The 13,414-nt window shown below is 38.0% G+C and overlaps 1 protein-coding gene across 2 annotated transcripts in view; it reads right to left on the bottom strand.

Moving 5' to 3' along the window:
- The window catches only part of RIMBP2 (RIMS binding protein 2), a 1,089,352-nt gene that overhangs the window by 762,669 nt on the left and 313,269 nt on the right, over window positions 1-13,414 (bottom strand). The gene's annotated exons all lie outside the window — the stretch shown is intronic.

Below are 13,414 nucleotides of genomic sequence, written 5' to 3' on the forward strand. Positions count from 1 at the left end.
AACACTAGAGGGCAGCACTATTTCCTACCATGTATTGCTCCAAACACATACCTAGGTATCTCTTCAACAAAGAATACCATGCCAATAAAGCAAATTTGTAAATAGAAGTAAATTGTAAACTTTTTGAAAATTGTATGCTCTGCCTGAATCACAAAATAATTTTGCTGAGTTTCAAATCCCTTTAACAGCATATTTCTTTATTAGTTTTGCAGTTGTAACTATATAGTTGTAAGCAGTGGCTTCTATGGGGTGTTGAGGGGTCCTATGCCTCTCTAAAGGCATGTATAGCACCCTTTGGTTAGCCCCCCCAAAATGATTATGTTCTAGAACTTCCACTGGTTGAAAGATATGTTACTAAAACTCAATTTTAAAGGAGCAAACTTTTACATAAATTATACAGACTCACTAATTTACCATTACATGATGATCTGAATAAGAGGTTGACACATTTGAATTATACTTAGAAATCAACAAAGAGAACATTGCTACCTGCCTTAGGCTTCATGTAATAGGGGGTCCCAGAAAAGAATAACAGGTAGATTACGAGTTGTGCATTCGTCTTTTAACGCTGAAAAAATGGCAATTTCAGTGTTAAAACAGCAATGCGGCCATTACAAGTCTTTTAGCCTGTAACGCAACGTCAGTTCTGCACTCGTAAAAATTATGTTTTTTCATGGGACTACTGAAATCCAATTGGCTGTTCAAATCAGCCAATAGGATGAGAGCTACTGAAATAGAATTTCAGTAGCTCTCGTCCTATTGGCTGATTTGAACAGCCAATAGGATTTCAGTAGCTCTCATTCTATTGGCTGATTTGAATTTCAAAAATCAAATCAGCCAATAGGAATGCAAGGGACACCATTTTGAAAAAGGCTCCCTTGCATTGAAGATTTAGTATACGGCAGCGACCGTATGAAGAGTATGCTCCGCGCCAGATGTCTTCAGGATAGACCCGCTCTGCGCTGCCGGGATGAAGATAGAAGAAGCAGCCGGGATGAAGATAGAAGAAGCTGCCTGGATGAAGATAGAAGACGCCGCCTGGATGAAGATAGAAGACGCCGCCTGGATGAAGATAGAAGACGCCGCCTGGATGAAGACTTCTAGCCACCTGGATGTCCGGACTTCAGGAACTGTAAGTGGATCGTCGGGGGTTAGTGTTAGGATTTTTCAAACTTTTTTGGGTGGGTTTATTTTTTAGATTAGGGTTTGGGCATTCTTATAAGAGCTAAATGCCCTATTAAAGAGACATTAAACACTAAATACATGCTAGATAGAATTATGTATTCAAAGAAAAGATTAGTCCATGAGTAACATGTAGATGTATTTTTTAAAGTTTCATTAGTTGTTTAAAAAGTGACAAAATAAGAGCAAAGTTTTAGTGTCTATAAAACACTAGGAGCTGCCATGTTGTAACTTGTGTTACCTTCTCTGCTGTGGCCAATTAGGGACAGTTATAAATAGGTCACTAGAGTGTGCAGTCAATGGCTGTGCTGGATTTAACAGTGTTCTGCACTTCCATTTCTAACAGGAACTGAAAAGCTCACAATTTCAGAATGGAATTGCAGGCAAAGAGGACAAAATAAATAATGAAAGCATATTGCAGAGTTGCTTAATATATACAATTTATCATTTTATATTACCATCTCAAAGTGTTTAATGTCCCTTTAAGGGCAATGAAAAAGAGCTGAATGCCCTTTTAAGGGCAATGCCCATGCAAATTTCCTTTTCAGGGCAATGGGTAGCATAGGCCTAGATTTAGAGTTCGGCGGTAGCCGTCAAAACCAGCGTTAGAGGCTCCTAACGCTGGTTTTGGGCGCCCGCTGGTATTTGGAGTCAGTGATTAAAGGGTCTAACGCTCACTTTTCAGCCGCGACTTTTCCATACCGCAGATCCCCCTACGCCATTTGCGTAGCCTATCTTTTCAATGGGATCTTTCTAACGCTGGTATTTAGAGTCGTTTCTGCAGTGAGCGTTAGAGCTCTAACGACAAGATTCCAGCCGCCTGAAAAAAGCAGGAGTTAAGAGCTTTCTGGCTAACGCCGGTTTATAAAGCTCTTAACTACTGTACCCTAAAGTACACTAACACCCATAAACTACCTATGTACCCCTAAACCGAGGTCCCCCCACATCGCCGCCACTCGATTAAAATTTTTAACCCCTAATCTGCCGACCGCCACCTACGTTATACTTATGTACCCCTAATCTGCTGCCCCTAACCCCGCCGACCCCTATATTATATTTATTAACCCCTAACTTGCCCCCCACAACGTCGCCGCAAGCTACTTAAAATAATTAACCCCTAATCTTCCGACCGCAAATCGCCGCCACCTACGTTATCCCTATGTACCCCTAATCTGCTGCCCCTAACATCGCCGACCCCTATGTTATATTTATTAACCCCTAATCTGCCCCCCACAACGTCGCCGACACCTACCTACACTTATTAACCCCTAATCTGCCGAGCGGACCTGAGCGCTACTATAATAAAGTTATTAACCCCTAATCCGCCTCACTAACCCTATAATAAATAGTATTAACCCCTAATCTGCCCTCCCTAACATCGCCGACACCTACCTTCAATTATTAACCCCTAATCTGCCGACCGGAGCTCAACGCTATTCTAATAAATGTATTAACCCCTAAAGCTAAGTCTAACCCTAACACTAACACCCCCCTAAGTTAAATATAATTTTTATCTAACGAAATAAATTAACTCTTATTAAATAAATGATTCCTATTTAAAGCTAAATACTTACCTGTAAAATAAATCCTAATATAGCTACAATATAAATTACATTTATATTATAGCTATTTTAGGATTAATATTTATTTTACAGGCAACTTTGTAATTATTTTAACCAGGTACAATAGCTATTAAATAGTTAAGAACTATTTAATAGTTACCTAGTTAAAATAATTAAAAATTTACCTGTAAAATAAATCCTAACCTAAGATATAATTAAACCTAACACTACCCTATCAATAAAATAATTAAATAAACTACCTACAATTACCTACAATTAACCTAACACTACACTATCAATAAATTAATTAAACACAATTGCTACAAATAAATACAATTAAATAAACTATCTAAAGTACAAAAAATAAAAAAGAACTAAGTTACAGAAAATAAAAAAATATTTACAAACATAAGAAAAATATTACAACAATTTTAAACTAATTACACCTACTCTAAGCCCCCTAATAAAATAACAAAGACCCCCAAAATAAAAAATTCCCTACCCTATTCTAAAATACAAAAATTACAAGCTCTTTTACCTTACCAGCCCTGAACAGGGCCCTTTGCGGGGCATGCCCCAAGAATTGCAGCTCTTTTGCCTGTAAAAAAAAAACATACAATACCCCCCCCCAACATTACAACCCACCACCCACATACCCCTAATCTAACCCAAACCCCCTTAAATAAACCTAACACTAATCCCCTGAAGATCTTCCTACCTTGTCTTCACCATCCAGGTATCACCGATCCGTCCTGGCTCCAAGATCTTCATCCAACCCAAGCGGGGGTTGGCGATCCATAATCCGGTGCTCCAAAGTCTTCCTCCTATCCGGCAAGAAGAGGACATCCGGACCGGCAAACATCTTCTCCAAGCGGCATCTTCTATGTTCTTCCATCCGATGACGACCGGCTCCATCTTGAAGACCTCCAGCGCGGATCCATCCTCTTCTTCCGACGACTAGACGACGAATGACGGTTCCTTTAAGGGACGTCATCCAAGATGGCGTCCCTCGAATTCCGATTGGCTGATAGGATTCTATCAGCCAATCGGAATCAAGTTCAATCCGATTGGCTGATCCAATCAGCCAATCAGATTGAGCTCGCATTCTATTGGCTGATCGGAACAGCCAATAGAATGCGAGCTCAATCTGATTGGCTGATTGGATCAGCCAATCGGATTGAACTTGATTCTGATTGGCTGATTCCATCAGCCAATCAGAAAATTCCTACCTTAATTCCGATTGGCTGATAGAATCCTATCAGCCAATCGGAATTCGAGGGACGCCATCTTGGATGACGTCCCTTAAAGGAACCGTCATTCGTCGTCTAGTCGTCGGAAGAAGAGGATGGATCCGCGCTGGAGGTCTTCAAGATGGAGCCGGTCGTCATCGGATGGAAGAACATAGAAGATGCCGCTTGGAGAAGATGTTTGCCGGTCCGGATGTCCTCTTCTTGCCGGATAGGAGGAAGACTTTGGAGCACCGGATTATGGATCGCCAACCCCCGCTTGGGTTGGATGAAGATCTTGGAGCCAGGACGGATCGGTGATACCTGGATGGTGAAGACAAGGTAGGAAGATCTTCAGGGGATTAGGGTTAGGTTTATTTAAGGGGGTTTGGGTTAGATTAGGGGTATGTGGGTGGTGGGTTGTAATGTTGGGGGGGGGTATTGTATGTTTTTTTTTACAGGCAAAAGAGCTGCAATTCTTGGGGCATGCCCCGCAAAGGGCCCTGTTCAGGGCTGGTAAGGTAAAAGAGCTTGTAATTTTTGTATTTTAGAATAGGGTAGGGAATTTTTTATTTTGGGGGTCTTTGTTATTTTATTAGGGGGCTTAGAGTAGGTGTAATTAGTTTAAAATTGTTGTAATATTTTTCTTATGTTTGTAAATATTTTTTTATTTTCTGTAACTTAGTTCTTTTTTATTTTTTGTACTTTAGATAGTTTATTTAATTGTATTTATTTGTAGCAATTGTGTTTAATTAATTTATTGATAGTGTAGTGTTAGGTTTAATTATATCTTAGGTTAGGATTTATTTTACAGGTAAATTTTTAATTATTTTAACTAGGTAACTATTAAATAGTTCTTAACTATTTAATAGCTATTGTACCTGGTTAAAATAATTACAAAGTTGCCTGTAAAATAAATATTAATCCTAAAATAGCTATAATATAATTATTATTTATATTGTAGCTATATTCGGATTTATTTTACAGGTAAGTATTTAGCTTTAAATAGGAATCATTTATTTAATAAGAGTTAATTTATTTAGTTAGATAAAAATGATATTTAACTTAGGGGGGTGTTAGTGTTAGGGTTAGACTTAGCTTTAGGGGTTAATCCATTTATTAGAATAGCGGTGAGCTCCGATCGGAAGATTAGGGGTTAATAATTGAAGGTAGGTGTCGGCGATGTTAGGGAGGGCAGATTAGGGGTTAATACTATTTATGATAGTGAGGCGGATTAGGGGTTAATAACTTTATTATAGTAGCGCTCAGGTCCGCTCGGCAGATTAGGGGTTAATAAGTGTAGGCAGGTGTCGGCGACGTTGAGGGGGGCAGATTAGGGGCTAATAAATATAACATAGGGGTCGGCGATGTTAGGGCAGCAGATTAGGGGTACATAGGGATAACGTAGGTGGCGGCGGTTTACGGAGCGGCAGATTAGGGGTTAAAAGTGTAATGCAGGGGTCAGCGATAGCGGGGGCGGCAGATTAGGGGTTAATAAGTGTAAGGTTAGGGGTGTTTAGACTCGGGGTACATGTTAGAGTGTTAGGTGCAGACGTAGGAAGTGTTTCCCCATAGGAAACAATGGGGCTGCGTTAGGAGCTGAACGCTGCTTTTTTGCAGGTGTTAGGTTTTTTTTCAGCTCAAACAGCCCCATTGTTTCCTATGGGAGAATCGTGCACGAGCACGTTTTTGAGGCCGGCCGCGTCCGTAAGCAACTCTGGTATCGAGAGTTGCATTTGCGGTAAATATGCTCTACGCTCCTTTTTTGGAGCCTAACGCAGCATTTGTTTGAACTCTCGATACCAGAGTTAAATTTATGGTGCGGCCAGAAAAAAGCCCGCGGAGCGTTAACAGCCCATCTACCGCCAAACTCCAAATCTAGGCCTTAGGTTTTTGTAAGAGTTAGGTTTATTATTTTGGGTGTTTGGTTGGGTGGTGGGTTTTACTGTTGGGGGGTCTTTGTGGGGATTTTTTACAGGTAAAAGAGCTGTTTAATTTAGGGCAATGCCCTACAAAAGGTAGTTCATTGTAGGCTAGGTTTTTTTTTTATTTTGGGTGGGCTTTTTTATTTTTATAGGGCTATTAGATTAGGTGTAACTCTTTTTTATTTTTGATAATTTAGTATTTTTATTTTTTGTAATTTAGTATTTTTATTTTTTGTAATTAGATACTTTGTAATTTTTATAGTAGTGTTAGTATTTTTTTAATGTGTATTTTAGTTTTCTTTAATTGGTAGTTAGTTTAATTTTAGTTTAATATTTATATTAGTGTAATTGTTATTTTAAACTTAGTTTTTTTAATTTGACAGGTATGTTTTATTTTAAGATAGAGAAATTTTAATTTTAATATAAAGTTAGGGGAGCAGTAGGTTTAGGGGTTATTAGCTTAAATTAGTTTATTGCAATGTGGGGGGCTTTTGGTTTAGGGGTTAATAGTTTAATTTAGTATATTTTGTTGTGGGGGTTAATAGGTTTATTATAGTGGTGTCAGGGAGCGGCAGAATAGGGGTTAATGAATTTTCATAGTGGCGGCGATGTCGGGAGCGGCAGATTAGGGGTTAATAACATTATGTAGGTGTAGGCGATGTTGGGGGCAGCAGATTAGGGGTGTTTAGACGTGGTTTTTATGCTAGGGAGTTTAAACATAACTTTTTTTCCCCATAGACATCAATGGGACTGCATTACGGAGCTTTTCATTCCGCGATAACAGGTGTTAGGTTTTTTTCTAACACTCTCTCCCCATTGATGTCTATGGGTAAAGTGTGCACGAGCATGTCAAAAAACCGCTTGTATTTTGTGCGGTATGGAGCTCAACGCAACCATATTGCACGCACAAGGCGGCTGTTTGAAAACTTGTAATGGCAGCGCTACAGAGGGTGAAATAATGCAACTTTTGTTGCGTTGGTTAAATACTCTCTAACGCACATAACTTGTAATCTACCCATATGTTAATTAAAGAGTCCTTATCTCTCCTAGGCAAGAAAAATAATTCTGAACATATATAGACTAATGATGCTAATTTACCAACAGGGCCTAATATGTTTACCTGGTACCCATCCTTGAGTTGCAATATGTATGTGTGTTTGTCTGAGGTGTAGTCATTTAGTCTGGTAACAGAGAATGAGGCTGTGTTCTTATGACTTTCAGGGACCACAGTACCTCCCCTTTTGTCAGTTAGAGACTTATGCTTATTTGTCTCTAAGAGTTATCCAAAACTTTAAGATGCAAGACAATTTAGAGGACTTGAAAATGATTAATGAAATAGATACATATAGAGCAATAAAAAGAGAGATATAGCCATCATATATAAATTGCTAGAATTCATTGCTTTCAGAATTTGCCAAATGGCATGGGGTACATTATAGATGTGCAAGCCTTGTATAATATGGCATCAGTTTATGTTATGGAAAAATATTTCCAGGGCAGAACCCAAGATTCCTAAGTTCATAAAAAAATCGTCATAGTTTTGGTACTGGAAGGTTAAATAAAAAGAAACCAAATGACATGACACTAAAACAAGACAGTAATTGGCTCCAACACATGGTGGAAACCCACAAATTATGCTTTGGGATAACAGTAACTGTCCTGGTCAATAGAATACAACAATTAAAATACAGAATGTCTCCATTATATTATGTCTGTTTCATCTTATAATGAATACATTGCTTGGTAAAAAATATCCACATGAAATAAAAAATATTGCCTAAGCTTAATATCTACAAAATGTTTACCCATAAATCAAGAAAATATATATTTTTCCCCCCAAACAAATAATGCAAGCCATTTTAGAACCACATAGAAAACACAAAAAAAGTAATAAATATGTTTTTTTTTGTACAATATATTAATTCCAGATGCTGCAGTCTGCCTTGGCACTATGATAAAACTCATTTGCTCTGCAAAATCTCACTGGTGCATATTGGGCAAATTCCAGCATTACCCTAATCATGCCAACAGCAAGACATAAGCAACATATAATTTTAATCCAGATACATAATGGCTGATAAAGTAGGCTGATACAACACAAGTTAATGCCTTGATATGTTTTGTTCACAAACCAAATGTAATTTGATATCATTAATACAGGTAATCTTTCTACTTAAACACAAGGTTTTGCAAATAATTAAAATACACTTGCAACATTTAATTGATTTAATGTTACTGTGGCATGCATTTGTCTTGTTTTATTGTAATGTATTATTAAAATCTGAAAATGATATGCATGTATTGTATTAGAAAATGGAGTAAATAAGTGATAATGCTGAAAGAGTTAAATTTACAAATCATTTGCCATGAAGGCTGCTCTGAACAATTCTAGCCACAGATCTCCTTAGCTTCCTGTGTAAGGGAATATTCATCAATGACCAATGCAGACAGCAAAGCTCAAACCTACAGCGCATCAGCAGCTAATATTGGTCCTCATAGACCACAATATATAAAACTGACAACCCCAAGGTCATGCAGAGCCCATACCAGTTTGCAAACCCACTTCACTCATTTTTAAATGACAACAACACTATCATATTCAATTAATCTGCAGGTGTATAAATACATTAAATATTTGTATATACTAATACAGGTGCGGCATGAAAATCTCTTCAGTATTGTTTTACAGAAATAGATTGTTTTATGCCTCACTGACTATTGACAGATGTTTCACTGAAACTGAAAGAATAGTAATAAAATCCCAAACCCTTAAGCGCCGGGGAAACACTACAGTAAAAGGCTGTTCAGTCGCCGGTGGGTTAAACTCATACAGTGTAAGTGTTAGCTGTGAAAGCCAGACAGCTGTTCATCTTCAGCAATAGTGGTGCACAGATACCTGCAAGCTCCCACACACCAGCAACTTTCTAACCCAAAGCAAAGGCGGCAGCAGCAGCAGAGGTCGGGAACACACAAGTGTGTAACGCTGTCCTACCTTGTAGTGTGTGATCTGCGGCGGAGGTGCACGGCCGGCTGCAAGGTGCTGTGTCCATTTACAACCGGGCAAGAAGAGGCCAATGTGGCAGCAGCAGCTTTGGAGTGCAAATTCTTGTATTCAGATTACAATGATTCATGATTGCCGATAGCCAGTGAAAGAAGCATCACCAAACATGCAGCAGCTGCCAGAGCCTATGAAAGTATAGTCCTCCCTCCTCCTCCGCCTCCCTCTGTCACAAGATGGCTTTCCTCTCTATTATCCAGCTTCCTTTGAGTATTTCAGCTGAGGCCTTCGCTGGACATATGAAGTACAGTGGCATCCAGGCTAGTTTCTACAACCTCCCCTTTTTTATTTAGCAACCTACTGGCTCTTCCACTACTAGACTAACATCACAAGAGGTCAGCTGGGCCCACTGGGATGGACCAATCCATTGTAAATGTAGCTTGTCATTTTTTTTTTATTCTGCTCTGTATCCAATAGAGAGCTTAGGAACTCCAATGCAGATGGGTATTAGTAAGGATTACCTGGAACATCTCAAAACCTCGCCTTTTTAAAGCACCAGTTTCTTAACCCCTTGTTTGCCAGCCAATGGAGTTAATTGTCCAAGCAGACAGTGAAAATGTAATGCTGAGGCTACTTTCACACAAGTGGATACAAAATGTAAACATATTCAAAATAAATTGGATATAAAGAGATAAATATTGACCATTAACACTGTTATCCTTCCATAAAAATGTTTCACATCATTTCTGGAAAACAAATATTCCACCTCCTTCGCTCTCTCTCTTATATATGATATGAGTTATTATTAGTTTAAAACATTTCTAAACACTATTTTGCTGAAAGAGAGCAAAGCAATATATAATTTATGATTAAAAGAGGCATTCAAATCTGCAAACATGTTGTGTACTCTTCTGGAGAAACCTTCAAAGGCTATGCAAGTGTTAGCTGCCTAGCAACTATAGAAGTGATAGGAAAAATTAAAGGATTCTCCATGGGGGATTGAAGCATTGCAGTCCTCTCACGTTATGGTTTTCTGATAAGGTTAATTCTAGATTTCTAATAAAACTGCATGTAAAGGCCATAGGATTCTCACAACTAACAATATATACCACAATTATAATGAATTTGATTGCTGTAGGACAGGACTAAGCACATACAACGGCTGATATTTGTTTTTAATAATGGGTTATATTTACATTATTTTTATTTATGTTTTGCTGTAACATTGTCTATATGTCTGTATATAAAATCAAATTATCCCATACATCATGTGTAATGCAATGCAAGAGATATACAAATATGAATTAATTTGTCTTACCTCTACCTAATCAGTTATAAATTGGGGTTAAAAATATTTTAAACTTAAAATTTAATTCCCCATAAAACAATGTTGAATTAGGTCTAGTTAAAAAACAAACAACTCATTCTAATCTTAGATTATTTATTTTGGCCTCTTTTCCTGTAATCTATCTCTAAAAATTCTGATTTCTCCAATGCAGGATCCACAGCCCTGTCACTAAGATATTTTAAATGGTTATATGAGATATATGTTGTTAATTAGTCACAGAAAAGGAAAAAATAAAAAGCGGAACAATACTAAAGTTTTTTTTTAATTTTTTTTAAAGGTATTGTGACTGGACTATAAAACAATGAAAAATGTGCTATCAAAATAACAGTTTAAACCCTGTATGTCGTGTGCCATTAAGGGGTTTTCATAAAAAGCAATGAGATGTGCATTTACTAGCTATTTAATCACCTTAGGACCAGATTATGAGTGGTGCAGAAACATTTGCTCCCGAGCGATAAGGGGTATATTGTGAAGGTTTACGCTAAAATGATTACTGTGACTTCAGAGCACTGGTTAACTGTTTTGCAAAACTAAAGTGTCACAAAACACATAAAAAATACAATACAAAGTATAGTTTCACTCATAATAACACTATCTAATAAAAAATATTTAAAAAAAATATTGCACACGAAAATTATAATGGCCCAAAGATAGGAGGTCTCAGGTGTTAGAAAAAATAAGGCAGGCAAAGGGCTTTAACATAGAGATGCATACAGATACACACCCAATGATGGATATGTATATATATATATATATATATATATATATATATATATATATATATGTAGTATGTATACATATGTATTTATGTATTTACAGACATATATACACATATAAATACATAAATACATGTGTACATATAAATAGACATATATAATAGTGCATTGGAGCTCTTTGCAGTTAAGATGAAAATATATTTATGCAATATTCATATTTAATAAAGGTTTTAACTATGTATTTACAGTAAATATTTCACATTCCAGTGTTCTGCACATAACAGAATATGTTCAAAGTATTTCTAAATACTCCTATTTTCACTCTCTCGAATCAAGATTTTGTCAGCCACTTCACAAGCAAAATAGATTCCATCAGAAACAAAATCATCTCTCAACACACTATCAGTCTCCAACCCCTTAACCGATCACTAATGTCCAAAACCCGCACAGCCTCCGCTTTTTTGCTCCTGCTGAGGAAAAAGTTTCTGCCCTCCCTCTCTCACCTCACTACCTGTCCCCTTGATCCCATCTTCTCACAATTACTGCCCTCCCTCTCTCCTACTCTTACTCCTATCCTCACACAATTTTAATCTCTCCCTCAGCACAGCACTGATATATTTCCCTCATCCCTTAAACATGCACTAATTACACCTATCCTCAAACAATCTTCTCTTGATCCATCATCCCCATCCAACTACTGCCCTATTTCCCTACTCAAAACGTCTGGAAAGGCTTGTATATACACGTTTATCAAATTTTCTCACATTAAAATCCCTCCATGATCCATTGCAATCTGGATTTCGCCCACAACACTCCACAGAAACTGCAATCATTAAAGTGAAGGTAAGTCAAAGTCCTTATTACAAATAATTAGAGAGATAATGTAAAATAAATATAAGTTTAATTCATAATTTTTTTTATAAAACATAAATTAGCTGTGATATCTAATGTTTTTCTATTCTAATCGGCTTTCCGATAAACAACCCGCACATTTGGTTTTTTTTCTAAATTACTATCACGTGCCTCTTAGATCCAATTGATTTTCTGGCCGTTAGGCGGCCGTCAAATTTCGTCATAAACATCCTGGTTTACATGCGCATGCGTGACAATTTATCCTCCACAATTTGCAAGCGCGCTTCCTTGTTTCGAGCATGCGCATTATAAATTTTGGGGTTTAGTCATTGAAGGAGCTGCAGGTCCATAAATGATGCGCATGCGCGGTTAATCCGTGCTCAATGTGCACGAGTATGCTAAACACGTATAGAGCGGGTGGGACCGCTCTATACGTCAGTGTGTCATAAACCAGGAAATGGAGCGTGGGAGGAGATTATTCAAGGAATGGTAGGAGAAATAAAGTTATAAATTGAACAAAATAGATAATTTTTTATTAATAAAAAACCTAGCGACTACATTTGGGTTAATAACAGCAACATAAAAACGATTGCTGGTTACAATAACTTTACCTTCACTTTAAGGTTACTAATGACCTAATTACAGAAAAGTAAAAAGGCCACTTTTCTTTGTTAATCCTCCTTGATCTGTCTGCAGCCTTTGACACTGTTGACCACACTCTCTTGCTCCAAACCCTCCAATCGTTCGGCATCTGTGACACCCGTCTATCGTGGATCTCCTCTTACCTGTCTAACTGGACCTGTAGTGTTACCTTCTCTGCTACATCCTCTGACCCTTTACCACTTTCTGTGGGGGTACCACAAGGCTCTGTCCTTGGTCCCCTTCTCTTCTCAATTTATACAACATCCTTAGGTTCCTTAATAGTATGCTGATGAAACCCAAATCTATATCTCTGCACCAGACCTATCCCCGTCCTTACTAAATCGTGTCAATAACTGTCTTTTTAATATTTCTTCCAAATCCCTACCCCCAAACTTTCTCTAACTTTTGATAACAACATCATTAACCCAACCCCAAATGCCCAATGCCTTGGGGTCACACTTGACTCAGATCTCTCACTCACCACATCCAGTCTTTGGCCAGTTCTTGCTGCCTTACCTAAAAAACATCTCAACAATTTGCCACTTCCTCACACATGACACAACTAAGACTTTAATCCACTCTCTCATCATTTCCTGGCTTGACTTCTCCATCCTCTCTGGCCTCCCTAGCTGCCGTCCATCTCCCTTACAATCCATAATAAATGCTTCTGCTTGGCTGATCTTCCTTACACGTTGCTCCTCATCTGCTTCACCTATCAGCCAGTCCCTTCACTGGCTTCCTCTAACCTCCAGAATAAAACATAAAATCCTGACTCTAAGTTTTAAAGCTCTCAATAATACTGCTCCACCCTATATCTCCAACCTAGTCTCCAGATACTCTCCCTCCCGTCCCCTTCGCTCTGCTCATGACCTCCTTCTCTCCTCCTATCTTGTTACCTCCTCATATTCCCATCTAAAAGACTTCTCCAGAATGGCCCCTATTTTGTCAAACTCTCTGCCTCGC

Source organism: Bombina bombina, chromosome 2 (genome assembly GCF_027579735.1).
Source record: "Bombina bombina isolate aBomBom1 chromosome 2, aBomBom1.pri, whole genome shotgun sequence".
Taxonomy (NCBI): domain Eukaryota; kingdom Metazoa; phylum Chordata; class Amphibia; order Anura; family Bombinatoridae; genus Bombina; species Bombina bombina.